This window comes from Boleophthalmus pectinirostris, unplaced genomic scaffold (assembly GCF_026225935.1).
Source record: "Boleophthalmus pectinirostris isolate CB_2022bp ecotype Guang Dong unplaced genomic scaffold, ASM2622593v1 HiC_scaffold_11, whole genome shotgun sequence".
Lineage (NCBI taxonomy): Eukaryota > Metazoa > Chordata > Actinopteri > Gobiiformes > Gobiidae > Boleophthalmus > Boleophthalmus pectinirostris.
In genome coordinates this window covers 13,276,711-13,296,535 of record NW_026570994.1, presented here as the reverse complement: position 1 = coordinate 13,296,535, position 19,825 = coordinate 13,276,711, and the positions used below count along the sequence as shown (strand labels likewise).

The window sequence follows — 19,825 nt, the reverse complement described above, 5'->3', positions numbered from 1 at the left end:
TTTGTTGCTATATGGTTTCAATGATTATACGCCCTAAACAAGCTCCATCATTGTTACATATATGCCAAGAGTATGTTTTACATGAACCCCAAAGACTACTACAGATTACTACAGACTGGGCATCTCGTTCTAGTTAAGGGGTAAATGGTCAATGCATCTAAAACAGGGATCTCCAATCTGTAGCTCGCAGCTCGCCAAGGGATTTCTGAATCCAGTGTATTGTGAATAATAAGTAAAACTTGATTAATTACCATTGTAAACGTATCATTTTTATGTCCATCTTGGTTCACTGATAAATGGATAATGGTTTATGTTTTATAAGCATCTAACTCTTCCCCATCTAAGGCCGTGGCTCTTATATTTACTCAGAATCTTTGTGGCTGCTGAAATTGGTAGCTCTCTGGCATTTTTTTTTATTTATTTTTTTATTTATTATTTATTTATTTATTTCATTCATAAGCATAAAAAGACATCTACAGTGTCACAACATCAAACACACAAGAAATGAATGAAAAGGAGCAGAAAGAAGAAAAAAATCTTATGTTATCTGCCCCCCTTTCCTTTTTCAAGACAAAACATCAACACTGATCGTCACTAAACATTCCATATCAGTTCAGGCACAATTACTGATCAATTGCAAACAGTAAATCTTCATTATTATACACAACTTAGTTTTCTTTTTCATACAGACACAGTGCATTCGATTTTATATGTTTTTTAAAACGTCATCATTGTACTTGATTCTTTTATTTTCTTTGTCAAGACTATTCCATAAGTGAACTCCTTTCACAGCGACACTTCGCTCCATAACCTTGGTTCTGAATCTGGGTTTTTTAAACATGTACGTTCCTTTTAAATTGTAGTGGCTTGTTCTCATCTCAAACAGTTTTTGAATTTTACAGGTAATAAATTACACTTTGCTTTATACATGACTTTGAGGATACTTAAGTCAACAATATCCTGCATTTTCAACACTTTAAGTTGAACAAATATTGGGTTGGATGGTTCTCTACAATGACTGTGGTGATAATTCTCAAGGCCCTTTTTGTAAAATAAATAAAGGTTGTAGGTAAGTTTTACATGTTGAACCCCAAATTTCCACACAGTACATCAGATATGGTACAATTATAGAGTTATACAAAGTTAATAATGCTGTACTATTTAGTGAGAACTTTATTTTATGCAGAACAGCAATGGCTTTGGAAATGTTGCCTTTTGTGTAATTTATATGAGATCTCCAGTTTAGACCTTCATCAATCATAACTCCTAAAAATTTAGTTTCATTTACTCTTTGAATTTGTATCCCATCTATTTCTAAAGTTATGTTGTCTTTTTTCTTTTTATCATTAAATAAAATGAAATTTGTTTTTTTTAACATTCATAATCAATCCATTTAAATCAAACCAATATTTAACTTTTCTTAGCTCTTTGTTAACTTTACTTGTGACCTATTTTATGTCTTTTCCAGAGTAAAAATAATGTTGTGTCATCAGCAAATAGAATTTTCCCAAGCTCGGATTTTGATTTTGTAAAGATAGCTCACTGGAGAAAATAAGTTTGGAGACGCCTGATCTAAAGCAACAAGAACACCGAGTTAGATTTGGTTTGGTTCTGTTCTATTAACCAGTACAAATACTGGTATCAATTATCGGTGCTGATCCATGAAAATTTGCTGGTTCAAGTATCAACTCAAAAATAATGATTCTTCTGTAGATGTAGTTTGTCCAGAAAGTTTCATAATGTTTGAGCTTTTAATACAAAGTTGTTCTGTAGTTACTTGAGAGATAAAAACACAGTATAATAAAATCTTCCTCCCTATTTTGTCCTAGTATATCTGCTCTTAAAGTTGGACTGTGTAACTTTTAAGGAGGCGCCACTCTCTGCTTGTCTCCATGAAACTGTGGATGCTTTGTCTAGAATGTTCCACTGTTTAGTGTCAAACATATGTCTCACAATGGGGACCAGGCCAAATCGCAAGTTGGATGTGTGGAGAAGCAAGCCCACTCATAGTAAGAATGCATGATTTTTAAGGCATTTCTAAAACTGGAACAGGCTGCATAAAGTATGAAGTAGAGTAAGGAACTGTAACATCACCCATAGCGTCTGGCTCCAGTCAAATGAAGCTCACAGAGGTTTGCAGTTTTTTTAGGGGCGAACTTGGAGCTGAGTTCAATGATTTAGGGACAACATAGTGAAATAAAAAAACACCAGGATCATGTAGAGCTGGACAATATGAACATTTCAAGACCAAAACGATGAGCCTGTCAGCAGAAGTTACAAAGACAGGGGTAACATTTTTTCAGTAGAACGTGAATTGAAGCCAGAGTTGATAAATCCGGAAGCGCTTCCATGTTTACTTCCTATCTGGAAAGCAGCAGCAAGCAGGATAGCTATGTCCATTTATATATAGAGTATATAGCCTGTAATGAAATAAAAAACAGATGGATAACACATTTGCATAAATTGTATTACATCAAAGCAACTGGATACATTATAAACTATTGTATTACGCCATGTTCCATCTGCATTTTTCTCCTACTGATAATAAAGACTTTAATGTAATGTAGACACAGTTTTGGCAAGACTCCACTCGGTATAATACTTCAGGCTTTCATCTTTGGTGCACAATATATATGCAGTGTACTTCTTCCTCCCTTATCCCGCTCCATTATCCAAAAAAGTCCTGAGTATATAGGACCGACCTGCAAAAACAGAATTACGCAACACGAAAATTCTTGCTAGCTCGGCTGGGGGTAACTCCTGATCCCACCATGAAAATTTTAGCCTCGCATAGAGTCTGTTCTGCTGCTACTGTTCCCTTTCTTTTGGGATAAGACTGAATGCCACATCAGAACTCTGTGATGTAACCCGCTCTAGTCCTCTCTAGCTCCCTTACACACTCGTACATCACAGATCAAAACGACTTAAAATCTCATCCCCCAAATGTACTTTTTGAGCAAATGTCAAAAAGAGCTGGAAGTGACGAGTTGGCAGAGGAAGTTAGTAGGGAGCGTATGCGGCTAAATGCGGAATCAGACTTTAATGTTGCAGAAAATGTCCTCGATCTCCCCACTCCATGGTGCGTATAAAGTGTGTGTAGAGCAGCTAATGACGGGGCATTAAAATGACACAAATCATTTAGGGGTTTGACTTAAAATCACTATGTTATTCAATATGTCAGTGACCATGGGTATTTCAGAATATACAGGAGCCATTTATTTAAATCTGTTTCCAGTTTTGGACAAATTTGTATCTAGAATAAGTAGCTGCGTTTAGAGAGACAGAAAGGTAGACTTGCATAAAAGTGGTACAGTAGTTAAAGGTCAACGTATCGGTCAGCTGTCTTGCCCAATGAAACAAAAACAATATGAACTGGGATTGAACAGCCAACCTGTGAGTTTGGGGTTTGATGCTATAACCACACATTCTTCATATTGAATTATACCAAGTTTTGTTGTTATACACAGTGTTTTGTCAAGAATGTCCCATACAAAAACTTATTTATTTCCATGGAGACAAGCAAGGAATGACTGGACTAGATCAAGTTACAACTCAGGTCTGTGGGGAGAGGCAACCTTGCTTACTGTAAGAATTAGGGGTGTGTAAAAATATTGAAATATCGATATATTGTATCTTTTAATGTGATGATACAATATCGATACCGGGGACTGCTGTATCAATATATCGCCAAGAGTATTTTTTGGTATATTTTACTAAATTATTGTGTTATAGCGCTATAGTTTTGTTGCTTGTTCAGAGGAAGGAAACTTGTTTATGCAACACATTTGATATTTTCATTGTTTTGATGATTAAAATGGGAGTCTTTCACAACAAGAGACAGTCATGATTTAGACATTTTTTGTTGAACTGTATTGAATTGATTTGAAATATATCGAATCGAAAGTGCACTGTATTGAGATATGTATCATATTGTGGCCTATGTAACGAGATATATATCGTATCATGGCCTATGTATTGAGGTATGTATCCTATCGTGGCCTATGTATCGAGGTATGTATCGTATCTTGGCCTATGTATCGAGGTATGTATCGTATCGTGGCCTATGTAAGGAGATATACATCGTATCGTGGCCTATGTATCGAGATATGTATCGTATCTTGGCCTATGTATTGAGATATGTATCGTATCGTGGCCTGTGTAACAAGATATGCATTGTATCGTGATCTATGTATCGAGATATGCATTGTATTGTGGCCTATGTATCGAGATATGTATCGTATCGTGGCCTATGTATCGAGATATGTATCTTATCGTGGCCTATGTATCGAGATATGTATCGTATCGTGGCCTATGTATCGAGATATGTATCGTATCGTGGCCTATGTATCGAGATATGTATTGTATCAACAACTTCTTAACAATACCCAGGCCTATTTAATGCCGTACTGTGGGACATTCTAGACAAAGTGATAATATAGAATAAAAGCAGCAAGTATAACCTTAATGCTTGAACATTCCAGGTGAACCAATAACATCTCCGTGGACTAAGACAGACTTTAGACTTTTGAAAACTGCGTTATCAAAGGACTAACTGCATTGTCATACCTGCATATTGAACACACAAAAATTACACTCCCCACTGTCAAACATTAAGAATTCCTTCTCTTTACTCAGATCTGTGAAATCCCTGACACTGCCTTATCCCAGCTTGCTCCTTTGTTCCCCGCTCGTCACAAAGTGCAGATAAAACCGTAATGTGTGTTCTTTCCAATCTCCCACTTCTATTTTAGGGTCATAACTTGTCTCCTCTCAAAGTATTGTTTGGCTGGCTCCGCTCTGCTAAACAACATCAAAGTTTCCTTCTAGCATTACACAGAGCCTGGACTGAACCGCCTTTCCTCCAACATGCCCCTGCTGAAGTGATTGGGGCTTGGAGTGTCACAAATCGGTCTCCATTTGCAGAAATAAGTGCGTTCTCGTGACCAAAACGGACACTTTACCAAGCCAACAGCAGCTGCCACGAGAGGAACTCTGATTCATGGTAAAACCGCAGCTGCAAGAGCCAATGTCCAATCTGTTTATGAATGAATGTAAGAAATTCTCCAGGTTTTCTTTTTTCTTCTTTTTTTTTTTTTCTTAAGTACTGTGATTAGGAATAATTGTATGTGCCTGAAGAGGTTTTAACGATCATCCATGCATGTCTAATTAATGCAGCGATCTCGCCCAGGCCCTATTCTTTTCTATAAATGTTTGTATGTATCTATCTAGCTTTCTATCCATCATCAGACCCTCTTTAGCAGTATGATTCTGTCCAGTGCTCAGCCCACAAGCCTACGTCACCCATGCTCCCACACAACTATTCTCTGTGAATATGCAAAAGCTGGATACAAAACAATACACTACAACAGGGGTTTCCAACCTGTAGCCCGGGAGCTACCAGTAACTCTCCACCCCCGTCCAAGTAGCTCGCCAAGGGATTTCTGAATTATACATATTGAGCTGAATAACTCAAATTTGACTGACTAAATGTCTATTTCCTTTGTAAATATATCATTTTGGTGCCTAACTTTGTGCACCGATAACTGGATAATGGTTTATGTTTTATAGACATCGAACTGCACCTCATCTTCTTACCATGGCAACTACTAAAATTAGTAGTTCTCTGGTATTTTCGTTTCACAAAAAGTAGCTCACAGGAGGAAAAAGGTTGGAGACCTCTGCAATATAACTTTACAAACCTGATGTACACTAGTTTCATTAGCAAAAGGCACAGATTGTAATGTAACTGCACTGTGAAGGTAGCCTGATTCATCAGCCGGTTTCACTTCGTAGAAACCGTCTGACCTTGCAGTGTTAGAATCCGTTTGCTTGACGGTAGGCGGGTACTTTTTATCATTTAACCAATCGCTGCTATTTGGTATGTAATGCGCCGCTAACGGAGCTAAATGGTATATTAAAGTTCTCCCAAATCTCGTAGAAAGAAGGGCAATAATGTCTTTCACCTTGATGAAATTCACCAAACATTCTCTTCATTCTGGCTTTAAATCTTCGATCTCGGAAATCATTGACAACACTTAATATATGGCTCTTTGCTAATTCGCCGACTTCTGGGTTTTTTTTTGCAAACCGTCTAGTGTATTTTGATTCCTGGCCTAGTCGCTGGAGATAAATTAAACTGAGCAGATACACTAGGAGGCGCCAGCCTGGCTACTCTGAAGGGGGAGTGACTTAACATTGGGAGCAAGGGGAGCGGAGACTCAAAGGGGAGCATCAAAAGCTCACTCAGAGTAATTGTAATAAATGATCATATAATAACAACTATTATTATAAATTATGTAATTGTTATAATAATGTTTTGTTTCATTCACACATGCTTGAATAATCCTGTTTTTCAGTCTATTTATATCTCCAAAACCTCCAGCCTAAATATGCAGGATTTATGTGTTAAACATGAATAAAAATGTGAATAAAAGAAAACACAACTCAAGGTATGTTTTGGATGAAGAAACGTCATTATAACATAGATCAGAAAAGGTAAACATGGGGCCTTTACATACATTTATTCTTGCCTTTTAATCATGTATTACGTAACTTTTCCTTCTTGCATCCTCCGACCAGTATATATTTATTCACCTTAACAATATAAGTCCTCTCTTGAGTGATTCATAAATTTCAATTCAAGTATATTTCATAAATGTAATATTGTACAGACTTCTCTAGGGGCGTTTAAGATGACGCAGTGAGGAAGTACGTAGCTTGGCTTTAGCTTAATACTCAGGAGTCTTTAAATAGGCCCTCATCAAACTAACGCGTAATTGTTTGTTTCCGGAACTAAAGGCCTAACTAAGCATTTCTAAGTGAATTCTGTGAGTTAATTATCTGATGTTGGCAGCGTGCTCCCAGATATCTCACTTTAGAGAATGGTATTATTATGTTTGGCACCCGGGGACTTATGCATCACTTCCTTCAGCGGTGGATGGAACAGCTAATGGGGAGATTAACAATTCAATCTGGAAACTGGAAATAGAACTGCTCTATTTATTATGCCTACTTTAAATTATTGGACTAAAGTTGGTGCTGTATAGTAGCAACCGCAGTAAAAGTATAATGGTCATTTTGGTATTAGGGAACGTTAAAGAGCCCATATTATGCCATTCATCACAAACATATTTGGAGTTTTGTTTTGTTTGTTTGAGCTTTTCTCTCAAACTAAAAATAAAACCTCCAACTTGTGATGTCATATGGTAAGACAGGAAGTGCTCCATTGTATTTTTAAACTTCATACACCTTCACTAGAGTCATTTGGATTATTTCAGCACCAGACTTGCCAATCTTTATTGAACTAAAGGAGGGGAAAAACTAACAGTTAACTTGAAAACTACCACTTCATGACATCACAAAATGGGGGCATTTTGAGCTTTGGAGATGTAGATGGACTAATAAAGCGAGATTACTCAAACATGTCTAAATGAAACAACACAAACTCCAGGTATGTTTTTGATTCTTTCTAGATGATTCTACAGTCAATTTTGTGTAATATAGGATCTTTAACTTAATTTATGTGTGATTAAAGCCACAGTATGTAACATTTTTGGCCAAATAGACCAAAATTAAAGCACATTTTTTCATCCAGTGTGTGTTTATGGCCATACCAGCTTGTCAAAGCCTGATCCCGTCAGATCTCAGAAGCTAAGCAAGGCTGGGTCTGGTTAGTACTTGGATGGGAGACTGCTGGGACAATCAGGTGCCACAGGGGGACGCCAGTTGTAAAAACTGTGGTTGTGTCCTTAGCCAAGGCACTTCACCCACATTGCCTAGTATGAAAGAGATGTGTGTGTCTGAGTGATGGTGGTGGTCGGAGAGGCCAGTGGTACAGATTGGCAGCCTCACTTCCATCACTCTGACCCAGGGCAGCTGTGGCTACAATAGTAGCTTAACACTACCAGGTATGGAATGAATGATGCTCTGTAAAGCATCTTTGAGTGTCCGAAAAAGTTCTATATAAAACTGATGGCTGATGATGACGATTATTATTATTATTAGTAGTAGTAGTAGTAGTAGTAGTAGTATTTATTGTACTGATTCTTTATTGTGAGCAGGCTTGCATCTCCGCTAACCTCATTCTTCCAGCTTCACATCTCTATAAAAAACATTAGGAAATTTAAAAAAATTTAATCTTTCTAAACTTAATTTGTCTGGATTTGAATGAAAAATCATCTATAATTGGGTATTGCCATTGTCTAGACCTGCTCATAACTATTGCATTGTAACACAGAATACCACTACATTTTGAAGTAACTACATTGAACACTTGATGTCTTTATGATTTATGAAGCTAACTGCTTGTTCCGGCCCTAGCGTGGTCTGTTTTTGTCACCGTAGACGCCAGCTCAAAACTCACGGAGGGATTTCCAAATATAGTCACAGGAAGTAAGAGCACAGGCGCACTCGATAAGGCCCTCATACTCTGAATAGGGAATTAAAATGTTCAGCTTAAGACAGGGCTGGGAATAGGACCCTGTATGTTAACTAAAAAACTACTGAAGTAATTAAAGTTGAGGCGGATGGAAATTATTGACCCATTTACACAATATGGCGCTGTAAGAACTGCTGTAATATTGATAAAATGGAAATAGCTGTGCGAAAATAGGACTGGGAGAAAGGATTCAAAGACTGGCATCTTTTTGGAGAGTGACAGGCGGAAAAGTGAGTTCAAATCAAACCTGACTATTCGTCCATAGTTATTTTGGTATATGCAAATATGGAGGATGAGAGCAGTGAAGGTATTTTTATTAAGCGGCCATGCGTGCTATATAATACTGAACGAAAGGTGAAAGTCAATTTACATAGATTATAAGGGTGTCTATTAAAAGCCTGGGTAAACTAAGTGATGTTAGGAAGGGCATTTGACATGTATACTTTGTTAAAAGAATGATAACATTTTTTTAAAAATCGGCAAAAACACATACTGACAGCAAGCAATAAAAAATAAAGGCTTGCCAAAGATAATGGAAGAAAGGATATTAAAACCTTCTAATCATTCTAATCATCAAAAACAGACCTGGAGTTGTGTTTTGTTTCACTCGCACATAGTTTAACACACAAACCCTGCACATTTAGGCCAAGTTATCTCAGACTGAAAACACTCTCTTAGTACTGGTAATACAGGAAGAGCTCCAGTGTGTTTCTAAACTCCATACACCTTCACCAGAATCATTTGGATCATTTCAGCCCTTTCAGAATTCCCAATCTCTTCTACACTAAAGGGTAGATGTTCACTTGACAAAACAAAACACAGCTCTAGGTATGTTTCTAAGGAGGTAACAGCATTAGAAATGTGTTTTTCACTCTAAATATTATATGTTATTTATGTTATTAGGTTCTTTTTTCAGACCAAAAGTTTGTTTTTGACTGCTCACTAGTGGTCTTCCTCAGAGTGGTCACGAGATTTTCCGGTCAGTTGATTTAAACAGGTTTTGGTGCTGTCTTCTTACAGGTGAAGGCAGGGCGACAGCAGCATCGGCAGTCCGACTTCTTCACAACAGTATTCCAGGTGTGTGAGAGTAAAAAGCCCCCTCGTCCTGGTTTATAGTCCTGATTTATATTTCGATTTCCTATTTAATCCGGAGCATAAATGTAATGTCATATACATCGGGGAAACAGGGAGGGCATTCAGTACATGAAAAAAGGAACAAAGAACAGAATGCGAGAAGGAAATGGTGAAGGCGAAACACGAGCAACAAAACACAAAGCAGAACAAGAACAACTCAAAAAGAGAACCACACTATGGACTAGGATGGAGCAAACACCATTGGGACAGAGGAAAACGAACACCGTCGCTGGATTAAACGGGCAATCGAAATACGGAAACGTGCCCACGGGATGATAAACCGGGACGAGGGGGGCTTTTTTACTCTCACACACCTGGAATACTGTCCTGAGGAAGTCGGACTGCAGATCTCGCTGTCGTCCTGCCTCCACCGGTAGGAAGACAGCGCCAAAACCTGTTTAGATCAGCTGACCGGACACGTCACAGCAATATCACGTGACCACTCTGAGGAAGACCGCTAGTGAGTCGAAAACAAACTCTTGGTCTGAAAAAATAAACATAAATTATCGTTGAACCAAATGAACCTCAGTGAACTACTATATGTTATTTTCTCAAAATAAATACATACATAATTCATTTCAAATTTTGTCGAGGATACAAAAGTTTTTTGGTTTAATAGGATAAATACTGACTCACAAACTGACTTTTACGTGTACAATGTATTTGAGTCTACATAATGCAAAAGATGGGCACTTGAGTTTAAACAGTCTTATAACAAAACTGGAGATATAAACATGTTTTTATGCCTGTCTTTATAACACCCCACTATGTCTCTGTCTTGTAGCACTGGATTACACATAAAAAGGTTGAGCAGAGACAGCGCTTCTAGTTAAAAAATAATGAGCCAATAATTTTTAACGCACTTTTGCCATTGAAAGATCAGGGTGCGCGCAGCGAGGATTACAATATTGATCCACGTGCTCCCCGAATTCTGTTCCTCTACTTCACAAAATTTAATGAAGCAAGACTTGTTGAGACTTTAATCCTTCTTTCTCTCAGTTCACCTTCTGAATTTCCGCTCCTCTTTTCATTGGCCTGATTAGAACTAGACCTGGGCATCTCTAAGCTGTTTAAGCGGAATAATATCTGGATACGGCCGGTGTCACATTCGGTGAAAAATGACCCTTCGTCTTTCAAACTGTACTCACAACATTCGCGTTTGGAGAATTGCTTTTGTATGAAAATAATGTGAAGAAAGAACAAAAGTTTGGAAGTCCTGGGATTGATAAACATTTTAATGCTTCACTAATAGGTTTTTAATGGGTTTCTGTTGCCCTTGGGTTAGCAAAGCCACTCAGTCTTGCTAACTTTCAGTGCTAGTGCAATAACATTTATGTGCCACTGGTGAGCTGTTGCTACCAGAGCCTGTAAAACACTTTGTTTTTCAACCGGGAGTGCAGATGTTTCTACCCAAGTTTAATCTATTATTCATCATGTATTTTTTTAATATTCTATGTGATGTTTGCAGGATGATTTGCTTTTCATTTTCCTTTTTGTCCTTCCGCACATTTTTATTCAAGATAAGTTAACACCTGATTTATATGTGCAGCCCTGAATTTAGTTCCAAACATTATCAATCTGGAGGCTCTTGCTGAAAGCGTTCAGAGCCTTCAAACGAATACTCTGTTCTGATTGGTCGAAGTGTCACAGAGGAAAAAGCCAAAAAAGCCTTTGGTTAGAGCCAGATGGGAGAAAAACAAAAACATCTTTCGCATCCACAACTGTACAAAGTGCTTCCCTCTTCACCTTTTCTACAAACAAAATATGTATTTCCGATAAAATTGGCTGAAGTACATCTGTTGACGTTGCCAAGTTTGTTTTGGTTCATCTGGGCACTTCACTTTTGGCTTCTCTCCAAACCACAAAGCTGCTCAGTGATTGGTCCAATCTCCGGCCGCTGTCACACCAGTGGGGAGCCCGCCTTGTGATTTTCATTTACTTCTTCCGTTCATTCACTCGTTTCTTTTAAAATGTCACGGCCGCTGTCCCACATTAAACCCGGTCTAAGTCTGGACACTGTGTTTATAAAGCGTGCTAATAAAGTAGAGAGCTTTGCATGACATCCCATAACAGAGGGGCGCCCGCCAGGCACCTTTTGGCACTTAACGAATCGTGTTTACAGGGACCAGCGCAATTTACAGCCCCCGTCCCAGCTCTGTTTGACAAGCTGTCCACGCTTTGGGATAAATCTGTGTAGCAGCTCTGGAGTGCCACTGTGCACCCCCCGTACAAACATATTAATGTGCATGCAGAAAACTAGTGGAGATGTACGAGCACACGTCACAGTATTAGGGGTTGGTCTGGGTGATGTATGTGTGTTATTTCAATTGGCAAAATGTTTGTTAGGGCAAGAGGCGATGCTAGGCTGGTTATTTGCTTTGATTACTGGTTGTTAAGGAGCGCAGTGGGCTTTTACACAGTCTTGATATTAGGTTTTTTGGGTTGGGAAGAAACATCGCCTAAATACCAAGCAATTTTCAGAAAGTTGGCCCCAATTTCCACAGATTTTGTAATTTACCTATTTATTCACATAGTTTCAACAAATTCTGAATTAAAATAAAATATATGAATATCTAGGCTCTACATTTTTGCAAGTAGTAGATCCATAGACTTTCTAGTAGTGGTGGATGAAGTAATTGGGCAGGTAAAGTAAATTAAAGTAAAAGTACCAGTTTAAAAATGTACTTGAATATTAAAAAGTATGTGCTTCACTCAAGTGTTGAAGAAATTTCTTAATTTTCTTATGAATGTTCTGTATTTATTTTTGTTTGCTCAAAGCCGGAGCTCCAACTCTGAAACTGTTTCCACAAAAATGGTAAAAAATAACTTCTAAAATCACATGAAAAGTACTTTTCACTTTTCAGTCCAGTTAAAAAAAAAAAAATAGGGATGTAGAAAGTACAGATAACTGCTGTCAAATGTAATGGAGTAAAAGTAAAAAGTATCCACTTAAAATTTAAGATAAGATAAGATATCCCTTTATTAGTCCCACAGTGGGGAAATTCCAGTGTTGCAATGCGCAATTCAAGAACAGCGGGAAAAAGGAAACATGCAATAAAACATATAATAAATAATGGCTTAACAATAATTTAAACAGACTTAAAAATAATTTCACATAGATATAGTTGAATTTACTTAAAGCTGCATTGTGTAACTTTTCTGTTGGAGGATCCGTCAAACGCTTGTCTCCATGGAGATTTTATTGCTTTGTCTGGAATGTTTCACAGTATGGCATTAAATCTTTCTAGCTTCATGGAAACCAAAACCAGACCAAGTTACAGGTCAGATCTGTGGAGAAGCGACCCTCCACAGTCAGAATGTTTTTACCTCCGCCAAGGAGGTTATGTTTTTGCCGGCATTTGTCTGTTTGTTTGTTTGTTTGTTTGTCTGTTAGCAACATAACTCAAAAAGTTATAGACCGATTTTGATGAATTTTTCAGGATTTGTTGGAAATGTGAAAAGGAAGAACTGATTTCATTTTGGGGGTGATCCGGAAGAAATCCTGGATTCTGGATCACTTTGAAATTTTAGTTAACATTGTGGTAAATGGGGCCAAAAATTTTGTTTCTCAATATCTCGATTAATTATTGACCAAACCCCATGAAATTTGACTCAGGGATGGACAATGGGATCCTCTTTCATATTCCAAAGGCTGATCCGGATCTGATCCAGAAGACTGATTTTATCGCAATTTATATAAAAAATGGGGGGAGTCCTTGGCGGAGGTCTGCGCTCTCTGACTGCTTTTCTAGTTCTAGGTATTTTTTTAGCTATAAAATCACCTGCAATTGAATAAATATAAGGTAGAGCTCTTTAATGCCATACTGTGGAACATTCCAAGCAGGACAATGACATATCCATGGAAACAAGCAGGTGAAAAGTTATACATGCACGTACAAATACCTACAAATTCTACTTAAGTACAGTACACTTTACTATTTGAACTGTGTCACCTTCCCCCACTGCATTCTAGTCATACATACTTATTTTACTAACTTATTGCAACTCTAATATAATAGAAATCTTTGTGAGATATGATGAAATTCTGTCTTCAGATCATCATTGACTTCCACTTAATACAAATGTCAGAACTGTTCCTTTGATGGCCGATAACCTGCGAACCCTCTCCAAATACCAGACCTTATGAATACTTACTTGGACATATTTCCCTACAGTACAGATAAGAAAAGCAAACTCCAAAGACAATGAGGCGTTCAGGTGTCAAGAAGAAAATGGTCTGTTCCAAAACTGCCACTGATAAAGTATCTGAAAAAGCAACAAGCGTGAAAACTCGGCATCACTTATAAATATTAAACATCCGCCGAGTCAACAAGTCTCCAAAGATAAGAGCTGTGGAAAAGAGGTACCTGGGAGTTTTCAGTGCTAGTATTTTAACATTATATCACTCATAAATCAAACGCTATTGACAAGATCTGGCGTTTTTGTTGTAAGCAAGCCTCGACTGTTTTAAAAGGGGCACTCTGCGAACTTCCCTGAGGGTGTGATGCTAACTGGAGGCACTAGTCAGAGCTGATTTAGGAGGAACTACAAGAAGTGAGATAATTTGTGCTATAAAACAAGTCTCTCAACATGAACCAGCAGTTTTTCAGTTCACCTATTTTGTTGAAAACCAAAGAAATAAACAGGACTATTAATCACAGACTCACTAAAGCTGTTTAAATTCATGTATTTATTGATTTATTTTTTTTCATGAGTTTTCAGACCATCTTAAAACTTTTTGGACAGCGTTTGCTACTGTGTGCATTGTGTCTCCATTAGGGCTGGGTATCATTTAGCAGCAGTGTTGGGAAGTTTACTTTTAAAATGTATTCCCCTACAGATTACAGATTACATACCCCAAAATGTAGTTTGTAATGTAATCCATTGAGTTACTTAATGTTAGTAACGTAATCTGAATACTTGGATTACTTGATATTGTCATGGTTTTTAAAACTACATGAATGTACCAACCACATCCTGAACATTCTTGTTTGTTCTCTTCAAATTGTCTGTTGAGTCCAAGGCTCCATGAATAGGTTTGCTGAAGAGAAACTAAGACTAGGAAATCTTAACATAAAATGTTTTGTCTGCTTAAAGACAATAAAAAGCCCAGTCTTTACTTAAGCATATTAAAAAATATTATTGATAGAGAAATGCTTTCTATATGAGATCACTACTGTCTTAAAGTATGTCCACCCTACTGTTAGGTATCATATTGTTTAGTTCTGGTTTAGTTCTGGTTTAGACCTGTTTTTAGTCCCAGTTTAGTCGTGGTTTAGTCCTGGTTTTAGTCCTGGTGTGAGTTCTGGTTTTTGCCTTGCACTGCTGGCTCTGTTCTATTGGCTCCTTGACCTCGTCCATTGTGTGACTCATGCCACCAACGTTAACAAGACGTTTATATTGCGTGTGTTGTGTTTGGGTTTCCAGCAATGGGTGGAATTACTGCAATAAAAATTTAAAAATGGGATATAGCCCAAAATTTGAAAACAGGAAAATACCGCTGTGTAATCCATTTATTTCAACAAAGTAACTGTAATCCAATTACCACTCATTGTAACAGTAACTAACTGAATACAGTTACTCATATTTGTACTATGATTACGTAACGCTGGTACATGTAATCCATTACTCCCCAACACTGTTAAGAAGTTGCCCATACACTACATATCTCGATACAGTGCACTTTCGATTCAATATGATATATTTCAAATCGATTCGATACGGTTCAATAAAAAATAAAGGCTAAATGAGATTCTTTCCTCTAAACAAACAATAAAACTGTAGTTGAGTAATAAATAATTTTGTAAATTTGATATTTTTGCACACCACTAGTGTCCATGGTAACTGCTGAACATCCCACCACAGAAGTACATGTAGAACACCCACAGCGTCAAGTCACTACAAAAATACAAATACAGAATTTAACTGTAAACCAGGTGAAGAATAAATTATAATTCATAAATTTCCCAAGACAATGCCCCTGTTCTGTCAAGATCTCTATAGCTGGCTTTCACATGATTGCAACCATAAGGGCTATCAATTAAATTAAAAACAACAACAAAAAACACACAGAATGCATGAAGTCAAATCATCCATGGCAGGACAAAATTGAATATGTAATAATATCCATTGTTGTTCTCAAATTGGCAGTGTGTGAGCATTCTGCCATAAGCCCTCGAAACAATCACAGCATAATGCGCGGTGGAGAGCTGCACAATGCACTTCTCTTCTAAATCATCTGAATAGGACGCTGACCCACTTAGCACTGTTTAGCATTAGGGCTATGAGAGAGCTAGCACCGGGAGGCAAAAAGGCAAAAAACTACTGATGTGTACCGCAAAACCACAACGAGATAAGCAGCGAGCTGAATATGCATGTAATGTATTCAGATAGGCTTACGGGGAGAGTCAAGCTTCTTTGTCAGGACAATGTGGTCTGTAAGCCTTTGCTACCTGAGCAAGTTTTTTTTTTTTTTTTTGAATTCACAAAGGAAGGTGTGTGTTGACTGTCCACTGTGGCAGGAAATACAAAAATGCTAATTGGACAAAATGGTAAGATGCTAAGACTCATATTTTTGAATGCGTTGACGCTGGCTGAGTTGAATTTGCAGACTATGAGGTGAGACTGTTAACTTTTTCCAGCTTCAAAAGTAAACAAATTAAAGTAAATTCCTAATTCACCTCTGAGTTTTTAATTTAATATTTGGAAATACATTTTGGTGAGTTTCAAGACTTTCATTTTAAAAGCAATTTGTCAAATAAGAAGAATTAATTCCTTAATAAAGAGCACGTATTGCTCTTGTGTCTGCTATAAAGTCATCATCTACACCCTCATGGACCATTCAGTTATAATTTTTACATTATAAATCACATTATTCATCTAAAATGACTTAATAAAAGAAACAAATACGCTGACTTCCGTGTTAGATAACTATGGTGCCCAGTGGGAGCAGACGTCGCTGCCGCAAATCACGCTAAGTAGCAGATTTTTTTTTTCTTTTTTTCATTTGTACCAAAATGATTATGTTACGCTGCCAATTTCAATGTATATGACAGATTAAAAAAATTGAAGAACAAAGTAAGTAGAAAGCAGTGGGCCTATGCTGATGGTAAAAACGAGGGTTGAACGGCAAAATGGCGTCTTGAAAATAAATGATTAAAGATTACTCAAACATGTACAACTTCCAAAGAGTAAACAAGGAGGGGAAACTATAACATATTTAAAACTCTGACAATTCAGTTTGGCATTATTTTGCTTTAACTACCTAAAATTAAAAGAATAAAACTAAATAAATCTAATTATGTGCACAATGAAAGCCTCAGTTATGTGTTATGAGTTCCACCTGTTTGACAGTCTGTCCAAAAATATCCAGTATATTCACAAGAAAACTGAACAATATACACTTTAAAGGGTCCATATTGTACTATTTTCTGATCTATTATCTATAATGTTGTTTGCTCATCACACACACACCTGGAGTTGTGTTTTATTTCATTCACACATGTTTAAACACTCTGATCCACCTTGTGATGTCATGTGGCAACACAGGAAGAACTGCATTGTGTTTTTAAATACATACACCTTCACTAGATTCATTTGGATAATTTCAGCCCTGGAATTCCACTGAACCAAAGGTAAAATGGAGCCGTTAATTTGAAAACTACCGCTTCATGACATCACAAGGTGGGACAGAGCATTTTTAGCTTTGGAGATGTAGACAGACTAATAATAAAGGATTACGTAAATGAGTGAATGAAACTAAATACAACTCCAGGTATGATATTTTTGATGAGGTAACAACATTTAAACATGACTTAAAGCTCACAAGAGTCAGTTTTTAACACAACAAAAATAGATTTGTCAGTGATGCGTATTACCACGGCAACCGGGTCAGGCTTGATCAAGCTTTGTGGTGCTGTGAGATTTCCTCCTGGTGGATCTTTGTGCTCTGGGGTACTTGCTGGTTAATGGTCAATGGCTCACATAAAGTGCCTCCCTGCAGTTTTTTAAGCAGCCCTCTTGCCTCCCTGCCCTCTGAAATCTTCTGTACTCCTGCAAGAAATTACCGTCACGCAGACTCCCCCGTGAGAAGTATAGTTTGTTTTATTTATTTTTAATACCGTGCTCTGCTATGGCTCATTGGAGTGCGTTTAGAGTGTCCAGCTTGCACCATATCTCACCATCTGTAAGGGAAATCTTCTATGAGCCTCGAGCAAGAAATGAATAGTTAAAAATACATGGGCATGCATAGTGGCACAGCGGAGACATTGTGCAAGCACTAAGCAAACATCAAACACAAGGAGAGAAAATGTTGAGATATATAGTTACATAGTGGCAGGAAAGAACTAAATACTTGTACTCAGATAAAAATAAATAAAGAGATAAACACTAATAGCTAATTTCTGATTGCTTATCCCGGAAATGTTACAGTATTGATACTTTGCAGCTCATGTCATCAATATTTCCTGGATGTGTGATGCTAACTTTGTGTTTTATTTTAACACAGTCTGACCAGAAAAAACTGACTTAGATAGGACTAGGTGAGAGGATTTGTGCTGCAGTCACACACATTTTTTTTTTTTGAAAATCAAAGACCTAAACAATGCCATGAATGCTCGTACTGACCACAGCTTCCTGAAAATTAGTTCTTTAAAACCATGTTGCATTTGTTGTATCAGTGGGGTGTAACTATGTCCAAGTCTCACGATACGATATCGCCACGGTATGAATCTCATGGTACGATATTTATTGCGATATCGTGGGAAAGCTCACAATTTGGAGGGGAGGCTCACGATTAGGAATGTCAACAATATACAACATTTTCACGATATACATCTCATGGTAGGATATTTATTGCAATATTTTGTGGAGGCTAACAAAACTGTAAACATGCTTCTTTTTTCTCTTAAATGCCTCGACAAGACTTAATCCAAAGAACTAAGACTTAAAAGTGCTTAGAAATTGTATTTTTTCATGTAGTCTGCACTGAAATGGAGCAAAGGATCATGGTCATATTGTGATGGTCCACGATATTACTGCGAGAACTTTGAAGATATGATATCATGATATTTCGGTTATTGTTACATCCCTAGTTTTCAGATGTTAAAACTTGCATATCAGTGTTTGCTACTGTGTGCATTGTGTCTCCATGGTAACTAGTGAGCATTTTGCCAATACACATATATGCAGAATACCCCCTGTGGGATGTCACTGCAAAGTATCGATCGCATAAATCTTATCTATCTCCATGGAGACAAGGGGGTGGCACCATCAGGCCAAGTCACAGGTCAGATCTGTGGAGAGGAGGCCCCACTTACAGTAAAAAAGGCATGTTTTCCACATTTCTAATTGAATAAATGCTAGACAGTGACGTCCAGTCGCAGGTAAACTCCTTTAACTTCATGGGTTCTTTTTAAAGACAATACAGTAAAGTGTATTTAGCTTGTTGACATGTTTCGGCTGTTAGCTGCAAGTCATCTTCAGAACTGTCCCCGGTGTTGGTGGTGATGTGTCATATATCAGTTGTTGTTTCTTCCTGTAGGTGTTTCCACGAAACGAGGCCCGGACAGCATTAACTGTGATGATGGAGCGTTCCTCCTTTCACACACCTGGGACACCCTCCTCCACAAAACACCGGGTGAAGGGAGGCGTCAGTCTGAGCAACCTGCAGGTCCAAACTGATCACACCTACAGCAAATAACAACAGCTGATATACTGGTAAATACAGGTAAATACACTTCACTGCATTGTCTTTAAAAAGAACCCAATAAGTTAAAGTACACAAGAAGACAAAATGAACATCTTTGGCTGGTAAACTCCATTAGAAAATCTATACCGTGCACCTTTAACTTTGATGACATTGTTTTATGTTTGGTGCTATTTTGTCAACACTCTTTTTATAGTCTCCACACAAACCAGGGAGGCACATGTTGTACAATTTTAAGTCCAGATGCCCTCCCTGCCACAAACTTTAGGATCACTCACCCAAAGATTTAAGCAAAACTTATATATCTTTCTTTTCTTGTTAAAAAGTTTTCGTACTGCGTGCAATGTTACTGAACACACATACTGTATAATTGGCCAAACCCACGGGTATCATGACTCATATCCACATAATCTTATCTAACTTCTGTGATTGACATATGTGCAATTCCCTTCCTTCTCCTATAGAAAAAAAATGCATTGATAGTAATAAAAAATAAAAAAATAAATCCAACTGAGGAAATCTATGAATGCCTTAAGGCTCTGTCACAT

The 19,825-nt window shown here is 37.6% G+C and overlaps 1 long non-coding RNA gene and 1 pseudogene across 2 annotated transcripts in view; one reads left to right on the top strand and one right to left on the bottom strand.

Moving 5' to 3' along the window:
- The window catches only part of LOC129412022 (uncharacterized), a 290,159-nt gene that overhangs the window by 110,353 nt on the left and 159,981 nt on the right, over nt 1–19,825 (bottom strand). The gene's annotated exons all lie outside the window — the stretch shown is intronic.
- LOC129407211 (5S ribosomal RNA) lies at nt 7,600–7,717 on the top strand (annotated as a pseudogene).